Raw genomic sequence first — 16656 nt, forward strand, 5'->3', positions numbered from 1 at the left:
CGGCGAGATGGCCCCAAAGGGTAGACGGAAGAGGCTGCGGGGCCGCCTCGGAATAGTCCAAGCATCGAACGCGCTTGGGGCGACTACCACTGCCAACCCCTTATCCCGCGATGCGTCCGATACACAGATAGTTCCGAGGCGGCCGAGGAGCTGGGGGATGCGGCGAGATGGCCCCAACGGCTAGACGGAAGAGGCTGCAGGGCCGCCTCGGAATAGTCCAAGCATCGGACGCGCTTGGGGCGACTACCAGTGACAACCCCTTATCCCGCGATGCGTCCGATACACAGATAGTTCCGAGGCGGCCAAGGAGCCTCACCGCATAGCAATCGTGGTGCGAGGTGGGGGATGCAGCGAGATGGCCCCAACGGCTAGACGGAAGAGGCTGCAGGGCCGCCTCGGAATGGTCCAAGCATCGGACGCGCTTGGGGCGACTACCACTGCCAACCCCTTATCCCGCGATGCGTCCGATACACAGATAGTTCCAAGTCGGCCGAGGAGCCTCACCGAATAGCAATCGGGGTGCGAGGCGAGGGATGCGGCGAGAAAGCCCCAACGGCTAGAGGGAAGAGGCTTCAGGTCCGCCTCGGAATGGTCCAAGCATCGGACGCGCTTGGGGCGACTACCAGTGACAACCCCTTATCCCGCGACGCGTCCGATACACAGATAGTTCCAAGGCGGCCGAGGAGCCTCACCGCATAGCAATCGGGGTGCGAGGCGAGGGATGCGGCGAGAAGGACCCAACGGCTAGACGGAAGAGGCTTCAGGGCCGCCTCGGAATGGTCCAAGCATCGGACGCGCTTGGGGCGACTACCAGTGACAACCCCTTATCCCGCGACGCGTCCGATACACAGATAGTTCCAAGGCGGCCGAGGAGCCTCACCGCATAGCAATCGGGGTGCGAGGCGAGGGATGCGGCGAGAAGGACCCAACGGCTAGACGGAAGAGGCTTCAGGTCCGCCTCGGAATGGTCCAAGCATCGGACGCGCTTGGGGCGACTACCAGTGACAACCCCTTATCCCGCGACGCGTCCGATACACAGATAGTTCCAAGGCGGCCGAGGAGCCTCACCGCATAGCAATCGGGGTGCGAGGCGAGGGATGCGGCGAGAAGGACCCAACGGCTAGACGGAAGAGGCTTCAGGGCCGCCTCGGAATGGTCCAAGCATCGGACGCGCTTGGGGCGACTACCAGTGACAACCCCTTATCCCGCGATGCGTCCGATACACAGATAGTTCCAAGGCGGCCGAGGAGCCTCACCGCATAGCAATCGGGGTGCGAGGCGAGGGATGCGGCGAGAAGGACCCAACGGCTAGACGGAAGAGGCTTCAGGGCCGCCTCGGAATGGTCCAAGCATCGGACGCGCTTGGGGCGACTACCAGTGACAACCCCTTATCCCGCGACGCGTCCGATACACAGATAGTTCCAAGGCGGCCGAGGAGCCTCACCGCATAGCAATCGGGGTGCGAGGCGAGGGATGCGGCCAGAAGGACCCAACGGCTAGACGGAAGAGGCTTCAGGGCCGCCTCGGAATGGTCCAAGCATCGGACGCGCTTGGGGCGACTACCAGTGACAACCCCTTATCCCGCGACGCGTCCGATACACAGATAGTTCCAAGGCGGCCGAGTAGCCTCACCGCATAGCAATCGGGGTGCGAGGCGAGGGATGCGGCGAGAAGGACCCAACGGCTAGACGGAAGAGGCTTCAGGTCCGCCTCGGAATGGTCCAAGCATCAGACGCGCTTGGGGCGACTACCAGTGACAACCCCTTATCCCGCGACGCGTCCGATACACAGATAGTTCCAAGGCGGCCGAGGAGCCTCACCGCATAGCAATCGGGGTGCGAGGCGAGGGATGCGGCGAGAAGGACCCAACGGCTAGACGGAAGAGGCTTCAAGGCCGCCTCGGAATGGTCCAAGCATCGGACGCGCTTGGGGCGACTACCAGTGACAACCCCTTATCCCGCGACGCGTCCGATACACAGATAGTTCCAAGGCGGCCGAGGAGCCTCACCGCATAGCAATCGGGGTGCGAGGCGAGGGATGCGGCGAGAAGGACCCAACGGCTAGACGGAAGAGGCTTCAGGGCCGCCTCGGAATGGTCCAAGCATCGGACGCGCTTGGGGCGACTACCAGTGACAACCCCTTATCCCGCGATGCGTCCGATACACAGATAGTTCCAAGGCGGCCGAGGAGCCTCACCGCATAGCAATCGGGGTGCGAGGCGAGGGATGCGGCGAGAAGGACCCAACGGCTAGACGGAGGGATGCGGCGAGAAGGACCCAACGGCTAGACGGAAGAGGCTTCAGGGCCGCCTCGGAATGGTCCAAGCATCAGACGCGCTTGGGGCGACTACCAGTGACAACCCCTTATCCCGCGACGCGTCCGATACACAGATAGTTCCAAGGCGGCCGAGGAGCCTCACCGCATAGCAATCGGGGTGCGAGGCGAGGGATGCGGCGAGAAGGACCCAACGGCTAGACGGAAGAGGCTTCAGGGCCGCCTCGGAATGGTCCAAGCATCGGACGCGCTTGGGGCGACTACCAGTGACAACCCCTTATCCCGCGACGCGTCCGATACACAGATAGTTCCAAGGCGGCCGAGGAGCCTCACCGCATAGCAATCGGGGTGCGAGGCGAGGGATGCGGCGAGAAGGACCCAACGGCTAGACGGAAGAGGCTTCAGGGCCGCCTCGGAATGGTCCAAGCATCGGACGCGCTTGGGGCGACTACCAGTGACAACCCCTTATCCCGCGACGCGTCCGATACACAGATAGTTCCAAGGCGGCCGAGGAGCCTCACCGCATAGCAATCGGGGTGCGAGGCGAGGGACGCGGCGAGAAGGACCCAACGGCTAGACGGAAGAGGCTTCAGGGCCGCCTGGGAATGGTCCATGCATCGCACGCGCTTGGGGCGACTACCAGTGACAACCCCTTATCCCGCGACGCGTCCGATACACAGATAGTTCCAAGGCGGCCGAGGAGCCTCACCGCATAGCAATCGGGGTGCGAGGCGAGGGATGCGGCGAGAAGGACCCAACGGCTAGACGGAAGAGGCTTCAGGGCCGCCTCGGAATGGTCCAAGCATCGGACGCGCTTGGGGCGACTACCAGTGACAACCCCTTATCCCGCGACGCGTCCGATACACAGATAGTTCCAAGGCGGCCGAGGAGCCTCACCGCATAGCAATCGGGGTGCGAGTCGAGGGATGCGGCGAGAAGGACCCAACGGCTAGACGGAAGAGGCTTCAGGGCCGCCTCGGAATGGTCCAAGCATCGGACGCGCTTGGGGCGACTACCAGTGACAACCCCTTATCCCGCGATGCGTCTGATACACAGATAGTTCCAAGGCGGCCGAGGAGCCTCACCGCATAGCAATCGGGGTGCGAGGCAAGGGATGCGGCGAGAAGGACCCAACGGCTAGACGGAAGAGGCTTCAGGGCCGCCTCGGAATGGTCCAAGCATCGGACGCGCTTGGGGCGACTACCGTTGCCAACCCCTTATCCCGCGATGCGTCTGATACACAGATAGTTCCGAGGCGGCCGAGGAGCCTCACCGCATAGCAATCGGGTTGCGAGGCAGATTATTGGGAAGGGAACCCCCTGGGATGCGGCTCAAGCAGTGCCCAAAGGGACTGGAATGCGGAATCACATCGAGAGACCCAAATGCTATACGAGGGCTCAAATCGAATTATCGATTTGGCCACGACATGGACGCATCGGAACGACTACCTTTGCCGAACCACTCGCAATTGCATCCATACCGAAACCAATAGACATTTCCGTTAGAGCCCTCGCATAGCATTCGGGAATCTCGCATGCCCCTCTAAATCGACCAATGCTGGCGCTCAACGAAAATCCGAGCGCTACCACCGTTCGAGCGCCAGCATTGGTCGAGTTAGAGGGGCACGGGGGAGAATGCTCCAGTCAACACCTCCCCTATATAAGTTATTTGTCCGATTCTCGCACAACCGTAGTCTGCCTCGTCGAATCAAACAACGGTCCCAGATTCCGACTTCCGTTCCGTAGAGACCCAAAAGCTAGATGGAGGCTCGCAAGAAAGAGAGTCGGCGCATAGCAATCGGGTTTCTCGAACGTTTAGGGACCGAGCTCACTTGCGGATAGGGCAAAATCCGCCAAGCAACCCAAAAGCTAGACGGGGGCTCGAATCGAATCGCCTAGGCGGCCACAACAACGACGTGTTGGATCGACTACCAGTGCCAAACCATTCAGCAAGACTAGTCTGTGTCGAGGCCGGATAGAGATTCTCAGAGAGCGCCCGTATAGCATTTAGGAGACCTGCCGCGTCCCTCACACTCGACAAATGGTGGTGCACGTTTATAAATCCGAGCGATCCCAACCCTTTCAAGCACCAACATCGGTCGAGATAGAGGGGCACGGAGGGGGCTGCGTGAGACAACACAGTCCCCTATATAAGTTATTTGTCCGATTCTCACACATCCGAAGAATGGTCATCAAATCGGACAACAGCCCAAACTTCCGACTTCCGTCCCAGAAAGCCCAAGAGCTATCTAAAACGTTCATGGCCGGAACTCGATCGCGGCTATACCAGTCCGCCAAGCAACCCAAAAGCTAGACTGGAGCTCTAGTCGAATCACCTCTGTGGCCATTGCAAGGACGTGTTGGAGCGACTACCATTGCCGAACCATTCCGCAGGTCGAGTCCATACCAAGGCCGCATAGAGATTCACGATGAGCTCCTGCATAGCAATCAGGAGACTTGCCGTGTCCATCACAATCGATAAATCCTGGTGCAAGATTTTTGCATCCGAGCGCTCCAACCAGTCGAGCACCAGCATCAATCGACATAAACGGGCACGGGGGGAGGATGCTCGAGAACACTACCTCCCCTATATAAGTTATTTGTCCGATTCTCAAGCAGCCGAAGTCTGGTCATCGAATCGGGTCAAAGACCACAACTTCCGACTTTACCCACAATGCAAGTCATCGAATCGAACATCGGCCCCCGAGTCGGACTCCATGCGTATGTCAGGTCATCGGACCCAAATTCCGCCTTCCTGCGCATGGCGGGCCATCAATATCAACTCGGTCATCGGACCCAAACTCCGCCTTTCTGCGCATGGCACGCCTTCAAATCGGTCATCGGACCCAAATTCCGCCTTCCTGTGCATGGCGGGCCATCAACATCAACTCGGTCATCGGACCCAAATTCCGCCTTTCTGCGCATGGCACGCCATCAACTCGGTCATCGGACCCAAATTCCGCCTTCCTGCGCATGGCAGGTCATCGGACACAAATTCAGACCTCGCCAATATGCCTACGTATCGAATCGGTCATCGGACCCAACTTCCGACTTCATCCATACTGTAGGGTCTTTGAGGTTGGCGCGGTGCGCTCAACCCGGGGAGTCGACCCATCGAAGCATACACCTCCCCTATATAAGCTATTTGTCCGATTCCCACACCTGTGTAGTTTGCACCTCTGACCAGGACATCGACCCCAACTTCCGAACTCGACTGCAACGACGGCACCAGCGCCTTGGTGCGCACCTTGCGACGCACAGTCCCAACATTCGCCTTCCTGCACATGGCAGGTCATCGGACCCAAATTCCGACCTCGCGAGTATGCCTACATATCGAATCGGTCATCGGACACAACTTCCGACTTCATCCATACCGTAGGGTCTTTGAGGTTGGCGCGGTGCGCTCAACCCGGGGAGTCGACCCAACGAAGCATACACCTCCCCTATATAAGCTATTTGTCCGATTCCCACACCTGTGTAGTTTGCACCTCCGATCAGGACATCGACCCCAACTTCCGAACTCGCCTGCAACGACCGAACCAGCGCCTTGGTGCGCACCTTGCAACGCACAGTGCCAACATTCGCCTTCCTGCACATGGCAGGTCATCGGACCCAAATTCCGACCTCGCGAGTATGCCTACATATCGAATCGGTCATCGGACCCAACTTCCGACTTCATCCATACCGTAGGGTCTTTGAGGTTGGCGCGGTGCGCTCAACCCGGGGAGTCGACCCAACGAAGCATACACCTCCCCTATATAAGCTATTTGTCCGATTCCCACACCTGTGTAGCTTGCACCTCCGATCAGGACATCGACCCCAACTTCCGAACTCGACTAAAAAGACCGCACCAGCACCTTGGTGTGCACCTTGCAACGCACAGTGCCAACATTCGCCTTCCTGCACATGGCAGGTCATCGGACCCAAATTCCGACCTCATGAGCATACCTACTAATCGAATCGGTCATCGGACCCAACTTCCGACTTCATCCATACCGTAGGGTCTTTGAGGTTGGCGCGGTGCGCTCAACCTGGGGAGTCGACCCATCGAAGCATACACCTCCCCTATATAAGCTATTTGTCCGATTCCGACACCTGTGTAGTTTGCACCTCCGCTCAGGACATCGACCCCAACTTCCGAACTCGCCTGCAACGACCGAACCAGCGCCTTGGTGCGCACCAAAAGTGCGCACTTTTGGAGGGCACTTTTGTGCGCTCCAAAGGTGCGCACTTTTGGAGGGCACTTTTGTGCGCTCCAAAGGTGCGCACTTTTGGAGGGCACTTTTTGGAGGGCACTTTTGTGCGCTCCAAAGGTGCGCACTTTTGGAGGGCACTTTTTGGAGGGCACTTTTCTGCGCTCCAAAGGTGCGCACTTTTGGAGGGCACTTTTTGGAGGGCACTTTTCTGCGCTCCAAAGGTGCGCACTTTTGGAGGGCACTTTTTGGAGGGCACTTTTCTGCGCTCCAAAGGTGCGCACTTTTGGAGGGCACTTTTTGGAGGGCACTTTTCTGCGCTCCAAAGGTGCGCACTTTTGGAGGGCACTTTTGTGCACTCCAAAGGTGCACACTTTTGGAGGGCACTTTTTGGAGGGCACTTTTCTGCACTCCAAAGGTGCGCACTTTTGGAGGGCACTTTTTGGAGGGCACTTTTGTGCGCTCCAAAGGTGCGCACTTTTGGAGGGCACTTTTTGGAGGGCACTTTTGTGCGCTCCAAAGGTGCGCACTTTTGGAGGGCACTTTTGTGCACTCCAAAGGTGCGCACTTTTGGAGGGCACTTTTCCTGCGCTCCAAAGGTGCACACCTAGGTGAGCACCTTCGACCACACCTTGTAGCACACCAAACTCTGACTTTCGACTTCATCCGCAATGCAGGGTCTTTGAGGTTGGCGCAATGCGCACAACCAGGGGAGTCGACCCATCAAACCCAACACCTCCCCTATATAAGCTATTTGTCTGATTCTCATACATGCGTAGCCTGCAGGAGCAATTAGGACATCGACCCCAACTTTCGGCTTCTAAACGAAAACAAGGTCTTTGAGGTTGGTGTAATGCGAACAACTAGGGGAGTCAACCCATCAAACCCAACACCTCCCCTATATAAGCTATTTGTCTGATTCTCATACATGTGTAGTCTACAGGAGCAATTAGGACATCGACCCCAACTTTTGACTTCTTAACGAAAACAAGGTCTTTGAGGTTGACGTAATGCGCACAACCAGGGGAGTCGACCCATCAAACCCAACACCTCCCCTATATAAGCTATTTGTCCGATTCTCATACATGTGTAGCCTACAGGAGCCATTAGGACATTGACCCCAACTTTTGACTTCTTAACGAAAACAAGGTCTTTGAGGTTGGCGTAATGCGCACAACCAAGGGAGTTGACCCATCAAACCCAACACCTCCCCTATATAAGCTATTTGTCTGATTCTCATACATGTGTAGCCTGCAACAACGATTAGGACATCCACCCCAACTTCTGAATTCGTCTGCGTTGACCGCACCAAAGGTGCACGCCTTGGTGCTCACCAAAATCCGACTTCCGACTTCTTCTGCTATGCGGGGTCTTTGAGGTTGGCGCAGTGCGCACAACCAGGGGAGTCAACCCACCGAATGCAACACCTCCCCTATATAAGCTATTTGTCTGATTCTCATACATGCGTAGACTGCAGCAATGATTAGGACATCCACCCCAACTTTTGACTTCTTAAACAAGACAGGGTCTTTGAAGTTGGTGCAGTGCACACAACCAGGGGAGTCGACCCATCAAACGCAACACCTCCCCTATATAAAGCTATTTGTCCGATTCTCATACGTGTAGTCTGCAGCAGCGATTAGGACATCGACCCCAACTTCCGAATTCGTTTGCATTGACCGCACCAAAGGTGCACGCCTTGGTGTGCACCTTGGAGTGCACTTTGGTGCTCACCTCGGTGCACACTTTGGTGTGCACCTCGGTGTGCACCAAAGGTGCGCACCTTGGAGCGCACCAAAGGTGTACACTTTGGAGCGCACCACATAGGGTCTTTGAGAGGTTGGCGCAGTGCGCACACCAAGGTGGGTGTTGAGGTGCGTGCCGAGGTGGGTGGGTGCTAGGGTGCGCTCCATGGTGGGTGCCAGGGTGGGTGCGTGCTAGGGTGGATTCCAAAGAGGGTCATAGGGTGGGTGCCAAGGTGGGTTGGTGATATAGTGGGTTCAAAGGTGGGTACTAGGGTGGGTTCCAAGGTGGGTCACAAGTTGGGTGCCAGGATGCGTGGGTGTTAGGTTGGGTGCCAAGGTGGGCTCCTGCGTGGGTGGGTGCTAGGGTGGGTTTCAAGGTGGACGCGAGGGCGGGTGCCAAGGTGGGTAACAAGTTGGGTGTTAGGATGGGTGAGTGCTAGAGTGGGTGCCAAGGTGGGTGGGTGCTAAGGTGGATGCCAAGGTGGTTCACAGGGTGGGTGGGTTCTAGGGTGAGTTCCAAGGTGGGTCACAGGTTTAGTGCTAGGGTGCGTGTCAAGGCGGGTGTCGAGGTGCCTGGGTGCTAGGGTGTGGATGCCAATGTGGGTCATAGGGTGGGTACTAGGGTGGGCTGCAATGTGGGTGCCAAGGTGGGTAACATGCTCGGTTGGTTCTAAATTGGGTGTCAGGGTGGGTGTGCACCCACCTTGCCCGAGGTGGGTGCCAAGGTGCCAGTGTGGGTGGGTGCTAAGGTGGATGCCAAGGTGGGTGAGAAGGTGGGTGATAGGTTGAGTGGTAGGATGGGTGGGTGCCAAGATGGGTCACAGGGTGGGTGCAAGGGTGGGTAGGTGCTAGGGTTGGTGTCAGGGTGGGTGGGTGCTAGGTTGGGTTCCAAGGTGGGTGCGAGGGTGAGTGTCAAGGTGGGTCACAGGTTAGGTGCTAGGATGGGTGAGTGCTAGGGTGCAAAGGTGCCAGGGTGGGTGCTAGGATGGGTCGATGCTAGGGTGAGTGGCAAGGTGGGTCCACAAGTGTCAAGGTGGGTGCCGAGGTGGGTGCCAACTTGGGTTCCAAGGTGGGTGCCAAGTGGGCGACTGCTATGGTGGATGCCAAGGTGGGTCACGGGGTGGGTGCCAAGTTGCTAGGTTGTGTTCCAAGGTGGGTGCCAACGTGGCTGCTAGGGTGCGTGGGTTAAAGGGTGTGTCACAACGTGGGTGCCAGGATGGGTGCGCACCCACACTGGCCAAGACGGGTGCAAGGTTGGGTTCCAAGCCCGGTCACAGGCTGGGTGCTAGGATGGGTGGGTGCCAAGGTGGGCACCAGGGTGGGTGCACCCACCCTGGCCAAGGTGGGTCACGGGGTGGGTCCTAGGGTGGGTAACAGGGTGGGTACTAAGGTGCGTGCCAAGGTGGGTCATGGGGTGGGTGCCAAGGTGGGCACCAGGGTGGGTGTGCACCAACCCTAGCCAGGGTAGGTCACGGGGTGGTTGTCGGGGTGGGCGTCAAGGAGCCAAGGTGGGTGGCAAGTAGCCAAGTTGCGTGCCAAGGTGGGTGTCGGGGTGGGTGCCAAGGATCCAAGGTGGGTGCCAAGGAACCAAGGTGGGTGTCTGGGTGGGTGCCGAGGTGGGAGCCAGGGTGGGTCCCAAGGTGAGTGCAAAGGTGGGTGCCAGGGTCAAGGTGAGTGCCAATGTGGGTTCCAAGGTGCCAGGGTCAGGGTGAGTGCCAATGTGGGTTCAAAGGTGCTAAGTTGGGTGCGAGGTTGGGTGCGAGGGTGGGTGGGTGCCAAGGTGTGCTAGGTGGAAGCCCGGGTGGGTCGGCATCCCATGGGTGTCGAGTTGGGTGCCTGATGGGTGCTTCTTGTCAAGTTTTAGTCGTCGGGACTCATTTCGAGCCTTAGAGGTCGTTTCTTGTCCGGTTGCCCTGTCTTCGACCTGGGAACCCAATTTTGGTCCTCGGGTCCCATTTTTTTTTGTCTCGCATCCCACTTTTGGCCTGTGGCCTTTTCGGGGTCGATTCTCGTTTTGGGCATCAGAGCATGTTTCTTCTCCTAAAACCCAATATTTGTTTATTAAGTCTCGGAACACATTTTTGTTCTCGTGGACCCATCATGGGTCTTGGAACGCATTTGTGGTCCTTGGGTCCCATTTTGCATCCCGAAACTTGTGTTTTGGTGCTTGATCCCTATTTTGGGTGCCCACCTTGCACCAAGTGCGCACCCGGGGCAAACCGAGCGCCTTGGTGCACCGGGGCAAGATCGAGCGTGCACCCGAGGCGCCCCGAACATGCACCAAGGTGCACTCGGCCCACATGTGAGCGCAGGTCGTTGCGCCCGAGGTGGTGTGTGGGCACCGCGTTGCAGACGGGACACTGCACGCACACGACGCCCCGTCCAGGTGCACGCACGTAGGCCGGGCCGGGTGCACACCCGACGCCCTAGCAAGGTGCGCGCACCCGGGCAGGGCTCACACTTGGCGAACGGGGCGCACTTCGCGAGGGAGGGTGTGCACCTCGACGGGGGTGGGTGGCCGGGGTGGATTCGCACGTGGGTCGCGGTTTGCTAAGTACACACTGCGACAAGCTCATAACGGGTGCGATCATACCAGCGTTAGTGCACCGGATCCCATCAGAACTCCGCAGTTAAGCGCGCTTGGGCCGGAGTAGTACTGGGATGGGTGACCTCCCGGGAAGTCCCGGTGTTGCACCCTTTCTTAGTTTTTCGCCGGGCGTCGCAATGCTATTTGAATAAACCTTTTGCCCGTTTGCGTTCTCGTCGGGGCCGGGCCGGGCCGGGGTGCGCTGCCCGCACTACCGCGCGCGCGGGGGCGACACCGAGCGCGCACCCGAGGCGCCCCGAGCACACAGGCCACGGTGCAACCCGGGCGTTGTGCGCGCACCCCGGTGCGCCCGAGGTGCTGCGCGCGCACCCAGGTGAAATCGGTGTGCACCTCGGCCAGTGCGCGCTCGGTCGAGTCGCGCACGTTGGCCAAGGTGCACGGTGATGTTTCTTACTCTAAGGTTCCGCACCAGACGCCCGGGACAGGTGAGCGAAGCTGGGCGGGGCCGGGTGCGCGGCCGGGGCAGGTGCACGCAGCTGGAGAGAGCTTTGGAGCACACCAGAGGTGCGCACCTTGGAGCACACTTCGGAGCGCACCAATGATGCGCTCCATTCAAAAGTTTCCTGAAAAGGCAAAAAAAGTTGAGATTATAGAATTTCCCACTTGAGAGATTGTAAAAAAAAAAAATTTAAAATGAAGGAAACGCGGGTGCCAAGGTGTGCGCGCCCGGGTGCGCAGCCCAGCCAAGGTGTGCGCACCAAGGCGCCCACCCTGGCGAAGGTGCACGCAAGGTGCGCACCCGAGGCAAACCGGACAATTAACCCAACTTTCGACTTCGCGCGCACCTGCGCACCTTGGAGCGCACTTCGGAGCGCTCCTTGTTGCGCACCAATCTTGGGCACCTCGGAGTGCACCATGGCGCCCACCAAGGTGCGCACCCGGGGCAAACCGAGCTCCGACTTCGTGCGCACCTTGGAGCGCACGAAAGGTGCGCACCATGGCGCCCACCAAGGTGCGCAGCCCAGCCAAGGCGTGCGCATCAAGGTGCGCACCCTGGCGAAGGTGCGCACCCGGGGCAAACCGAGCTCCGACTTCGTGCGCACCTTGGAGCGCACAAAGGGTGCGCAACCCAGCCAAGGTGTGCGCACCCCGGGCAAACCGAGCTCCGAATCGTGCGCACCTTGGAGCACACTTCGGAGCCCTCCTTGGTGCGCACCGATGTTGCGCACCTCGGAGCGCACCCGGGGAAAACAATGCAATTAACCCGACTTTCGACTTCGTGGGCACCTCGGAGCGCTCTCGGGTTCGCACCTCGGAGCACACCGAGGTGCGCACCTTTGATGCGCTGCCTTCACCAATTTCCAGAAAAGGCAAGAAAACATTGAGAAGGTGTGCGCACCGAGGTGCCCACCCTGGCGAAGGTGCACGCGAGGTGCGCACCCGGGGCAAACCGGGCTCCGACTTCGTGCACGCCATGCTGCGCACCTTGGAGGGCCATGGTGCGCACCTTGGAGCACACTTCGGAGCGCTCAATGGTGCCCAACCCAGCCAAGGTGCCCACCGCGGCGAAGGTGCACGCGAGGTGCGCACCCGGGGCAAACCGGGCTCCGACTTCGTGCACGCCGCACCTTGGAGCACACTTCGGAGCGCTCCTTGGTGCGCACCAGGGCGCGCAACCCAGCCGAGGTGCCCACCCCGGCGAAGGTGCACGCGGGGTGCGCACCCGAGGCAAACCGGGCTCCGACTTCGTGCACGCCATGGTGCCCACCGCGGCGAAGGTGCACGCGAGGTGCGCACCCGGGGCAAACCGGGCTCCGACTTCGTGCACGCCGCACCTTGGAGCACACTTCGGAGCGCTCCTTGGTGCGCACCAGGGCGCGCAACCCAGCCGAGGTGCCCACCCCGGCGAAGGTGCACGCGAGGTGCGCACCCGGGGCAAACCGGGCTCCGACTTCGTGCACGCCATGGTGCCCACCGCGGCGAAGGTGCACGCGAGGTGCGCACCCGGGGCAAACCGGGCTCCGACTTCGTGCACGCCGCACCTTGGAGCACACTTCGGAGCGCTCCTTGGTGCGCACCATGGTGCCCACCAGGGCGCGCAACCCCGCCGAAGGTGCACGCGAGGTGCGCACCCGGGGCAAACCGGGCTCCGACTTCGTGCACGCCGCACCTTGGAGCACACTTCGGAGCGCTCCTTGGTGCGCACCAGGGCGCGCAACCCCGCCGAAGGTGCACGCGAGGTGCGCACCCGGGGCAAACCGGGCTCCGACTTCGTGCACGCCATGGTGCGCACCAGGGTGCCCACCGCGGCGAAGGTGCGCACCCGGGGCAAACCGGGCTCCGACTTCGTGCACGCCGCACCTTGGAGCACACTTCGGAGCGCTCCTTGGTGCGCACCAGGGCGCGCAACCCAGCCGAGGTGCCCACCCCGGCGAAGGTGCACGCGAGGTGCGCACCCGGGGCAAACCGGGCTCCGACTTCGTGCACGCCATGGTGCCCACCGCGGCGAAGGTGCGCACCCGGGGCAAACCGGGCTAGGACTTCGTGCACGCCGCACCTTGGAGCACACTTCGGAGCGCTCCTTGGTGCGCACCATGGTGCCCACCAGGCCGCGCAACCCAGCCAAGGTGTGCGCACCAAGGTGCACGCGAGGTGCGCACCCGGGGCAAACCGGGGTCCGGCTTCGTGCACGCCGCACCTTGGAGCACACATCGGGGCGCTCCCGGGTTCGCACCGGCGTTGCGCACCGTGGTGGGCACCTCGGAGCGCACCGTGGTGGGCACCTCGGAGCACACCAAGGTGGGCAGCGAGGTGCGCACCTTTGATGCGATGCCTTCACTAATTTCCATAAAAGGCAAAAGAAAACGAGATTTTAAAATTTCCGTTTTGAAAGATAGTGAGAAAAAGGGAATGCTGGTGCCATCTTGAGCCCGCCCTGGTGCGCAGCCCAGCCAAGGTGTGCGCACCAAGGTGCCCACCCTGGCGAAGGTGCGCGCCCGGGCAATTAACCCAACTTCCAACTTCGCGCGCGCCAGGGTGGGAGCGCACCCAACAACCGGGCCTGGGAAGAGCCAATGCGAGAAACCCCACCAAACGCTCTGACAAAAAAAGAGGGGGCGCTCCAGTAACCCCGCTTCGGAGCGCACCCTGGGCAAACCCAGCCAGGGTGCCCACCCCGGCCAAGGTGCAGGCGAGGTGCGCACCCGGGGCAAACCGGGCTCCGACAACGTGCACGCCGCACCTTGGAGCACACTTCGTAGCGCTCCCGGGTGCGCACCTCAGAGCACACCAAGGTGGGCAGCGAGGTGCGCACCTTTGATGCGCTGCCTTCACTAATTTCCAGAAAAGGCAAAAAAAAGAGGAGATTTTAAAATTTCCGTTTTGAAAGATAGTGAAAAAAACGGAACGCGGGTGCCATCTTGAGCCCGCCCGGGTGCACAGCCCAGGTAAGGTGCCCACCCTGGCAAAGGTGCGCACCCGGGCAATTAACCCTACTTCCGACTTCGTGCGCGCCAGGGTGGCAACCGGGCCTGGGAAGAGCCAATGCGAGAAACCCCACCAAACGCTCCGACAAAAAAAGAGGCGGCGCTCCAATAACCCCGCTTCGGAGCGCAGCCGGGGCAAACCCAGCCAAGGTGCCCACCCCGACGAAGGTGCACGCGAGGTGCGCACCCGGGGCAAACCGGGCTCCGACAACGTGCACGCAGCACCTTGGAGCACACTTCGAAGCACTCCCGGGTGCCCACCGGCGTTGCGCACCGTGGTGGGCAGCGAGGTGCGCACCTTTGATGCGCTGCCTTCACTAATTTCCAGAAAAGGCAAAAAAAAATGAGATTTTAAAATTTCCGTTTTGAAAGATAGTGAAAAAAACGGAACGCGGGTGCCATCTTGAGCCCGCCCTGGTGCGCAGCCCAGGCAAGGCATGCGCACCAAGGTGCCCACCCGCGGTGCACACCCGGGGCAAACCGGGCTCCGACTTCGTGCAGGCCGCACCTTGGAGCACACTTCGGAGCGCTCCTTGGTGCGCACCATGGTGCCCACCAGGGCGCACCCGGGGCAAACCGGGCTCCGACTTCGTGCACGCCGCACCTTGGAGCACACATCGGAGCGCTCCCAGGTTCGCACCAGCGTTGCGCACCTTTGATGCGCTGCCTTCACTAATTTCCAGAAAAGGCAAAAAAAAACGATATTTTAAAATTTCCGTTCTGAAAGATAGTGAAAAAAACGGAACGCGGGTGCCATCTTGAGCCCTTCCTGGTGCGCAGCCCAGGCAAGTTGTGCGCACCAAGGTGCCCACCCTGGCGGAGGTGCGCGCCCGGGGCAAACCGGGCTCCGACTTCGTGCACTGCATGGTGCCCACCAAGGCGCGCAACCCAGCCAAGGTGCCCACCGCAGCGAAGGTGCACGCGAGGTGCGCACCCGAGGTGCACACCCGGGGCAAACCGAGCTCCGACTTCGTGCACGCCGCACCTTGGAGCACACTTCAGAGCGCTCCTTGGTGCGCACCAGGGCGCGCAACCCAGCCAAGGTGCTCACCCCGGCGAAGGTGCACGCGAGGTGCGCACCCGGGGCAAGCCGGGCTCGGACTTCGTGCACGCCGCACCTTGGAGCACACATCGGAGCGCTCCCGGGTTCGCACCAGCATTGCGCACCTTTGATGCGCTGCCTTCACTAATTTCCAGAAAAGGCAAAAAAAAAAAAAAAACGAGATTTTAAAATTTCCGTTTTGAAAGATAGTGAAAAAAACGGAACGCGGGTGCCATCTTGAGCCCGCCCTGGTGTGCAGCCCAGGCAAGTTATGCGCACCAAGGCACCCACCCTGGCCAAGGTGGGTCACGGGGTGGGTCCTAGGGTGGGTAACGGGGTGGGTACTAAGGTGCGTGCCAAGGTGGGTCATGGGGTGGGTGCCAAGGTGGGCACCAGGGTGGGTGTGCACCAACCCTAGCCAGGGTAGGTCACGGGGTGGTTGTCGGGGTGGGCGTCAAGGAGCCAAGGTGGGTGGCAAGTAGCCAAGTTGCGTGCCAAGGTGGGTGTCGGGGTGGGTGCCAAGGATCCAAGGTGGGTGCCAAGGAACCAAGGTGGGTGTCTGGGTGGGTGCCGAGGTGGGAGCCAGGGTGGGTCCCAAGGTGAGTGCAAAGGTGGGTGCCAGGGTCAAGGTGAGTGCCAATGTGGGTTCCAAGGTGCCAGGGTCAGGGTGAGTGCCAATGTGGGTTCAAAGGTGCTAAGTTGGGTGCGAGGTTGGGTGCGAGGGTGGGTGGGTGCCAAGGTGTGCTAGGTGGAAGCCCGGGTGGGTCGGCATCCCATGGGTGTCGAGTTGGGTGCCTGATGGGTGCTTCTTGTCAAGTTTTAGTCGTCGGGACTCATTTCGAGCCTTAGAGGTCGTTTCTTGTCCGGTTGCCCTGTCTTCGACCTGGGAACCCAATTTTGGTCCTCGGGTCCCATTTTTTTTTGTCTCGCATCCCACTTTTGGCCTGTGGCCTTTTCGGGGTCGATTCTCGTTTTGGGCATCAGAGCATGTTTCTTCTCCTAAAACCCAATATTTGTTTATTAAGTCTCGGAACACATTTTTGTTCTCGTGGACCCATCATGGGTCTTGGAACGCATTTGTGGTCCTTGGGTCCCATTTTGCATCCCGAAACTTGTGTTTTGGTGCTTGATCCCTATTTTGGGTGCCCACCTTGCACCAAGTGCGCACCCGGGGCAAACCGAGCGCCTTGGTGCACCGGGGCAAGATCGAGCGTGCACCCGAGGCGCCCCGAACATGCACCAAGGTGCACTCGGCCCACATGTGAGCGCAGGTCGTTGCGCCCGAGGTGGTGTGTGGGCACCGCGTTGCAGACGGGACACTGCACGCACACGACGCCCCGTCCAGGTGCACGCACGTAGGCCGGGCCGGG

General features: G+C 60.1%; 1 non-coding gene across 1 annotated transcript; it reads left to right on the plus strand.

Moving 5' to 3' along the window:
• The first annotated feature begins 10790 nt into the window (after positions 1–10790).
• On the plus strand, positions 10791–10909 carry LOC131866662 (5S ribosomal RNA). Its single transcript, XR_009365263.1, has one exon. It is a non-coding gene; the product is annotated as a 5S ribosomal RNA (ribosomal RNA).
• Positions 10910–16656: the final 5747 nt, after the last annotated feature.

This window comes from Cryptomeria japonica, unplaced genomic scaffold, assembly GCF_030272615.1.
Source record: "Cryptomeria japonica unplaced genomic scaffold, Sugi_1.0 HiC_scaffold_152, whole genome shotgun sequence".
NCBI lineage: Eukaryota > Viridiplantae > Streptophyta > Pinopsida > Cupressales > Cupressaceae > Cryptomeria > Cryptomeria japonica.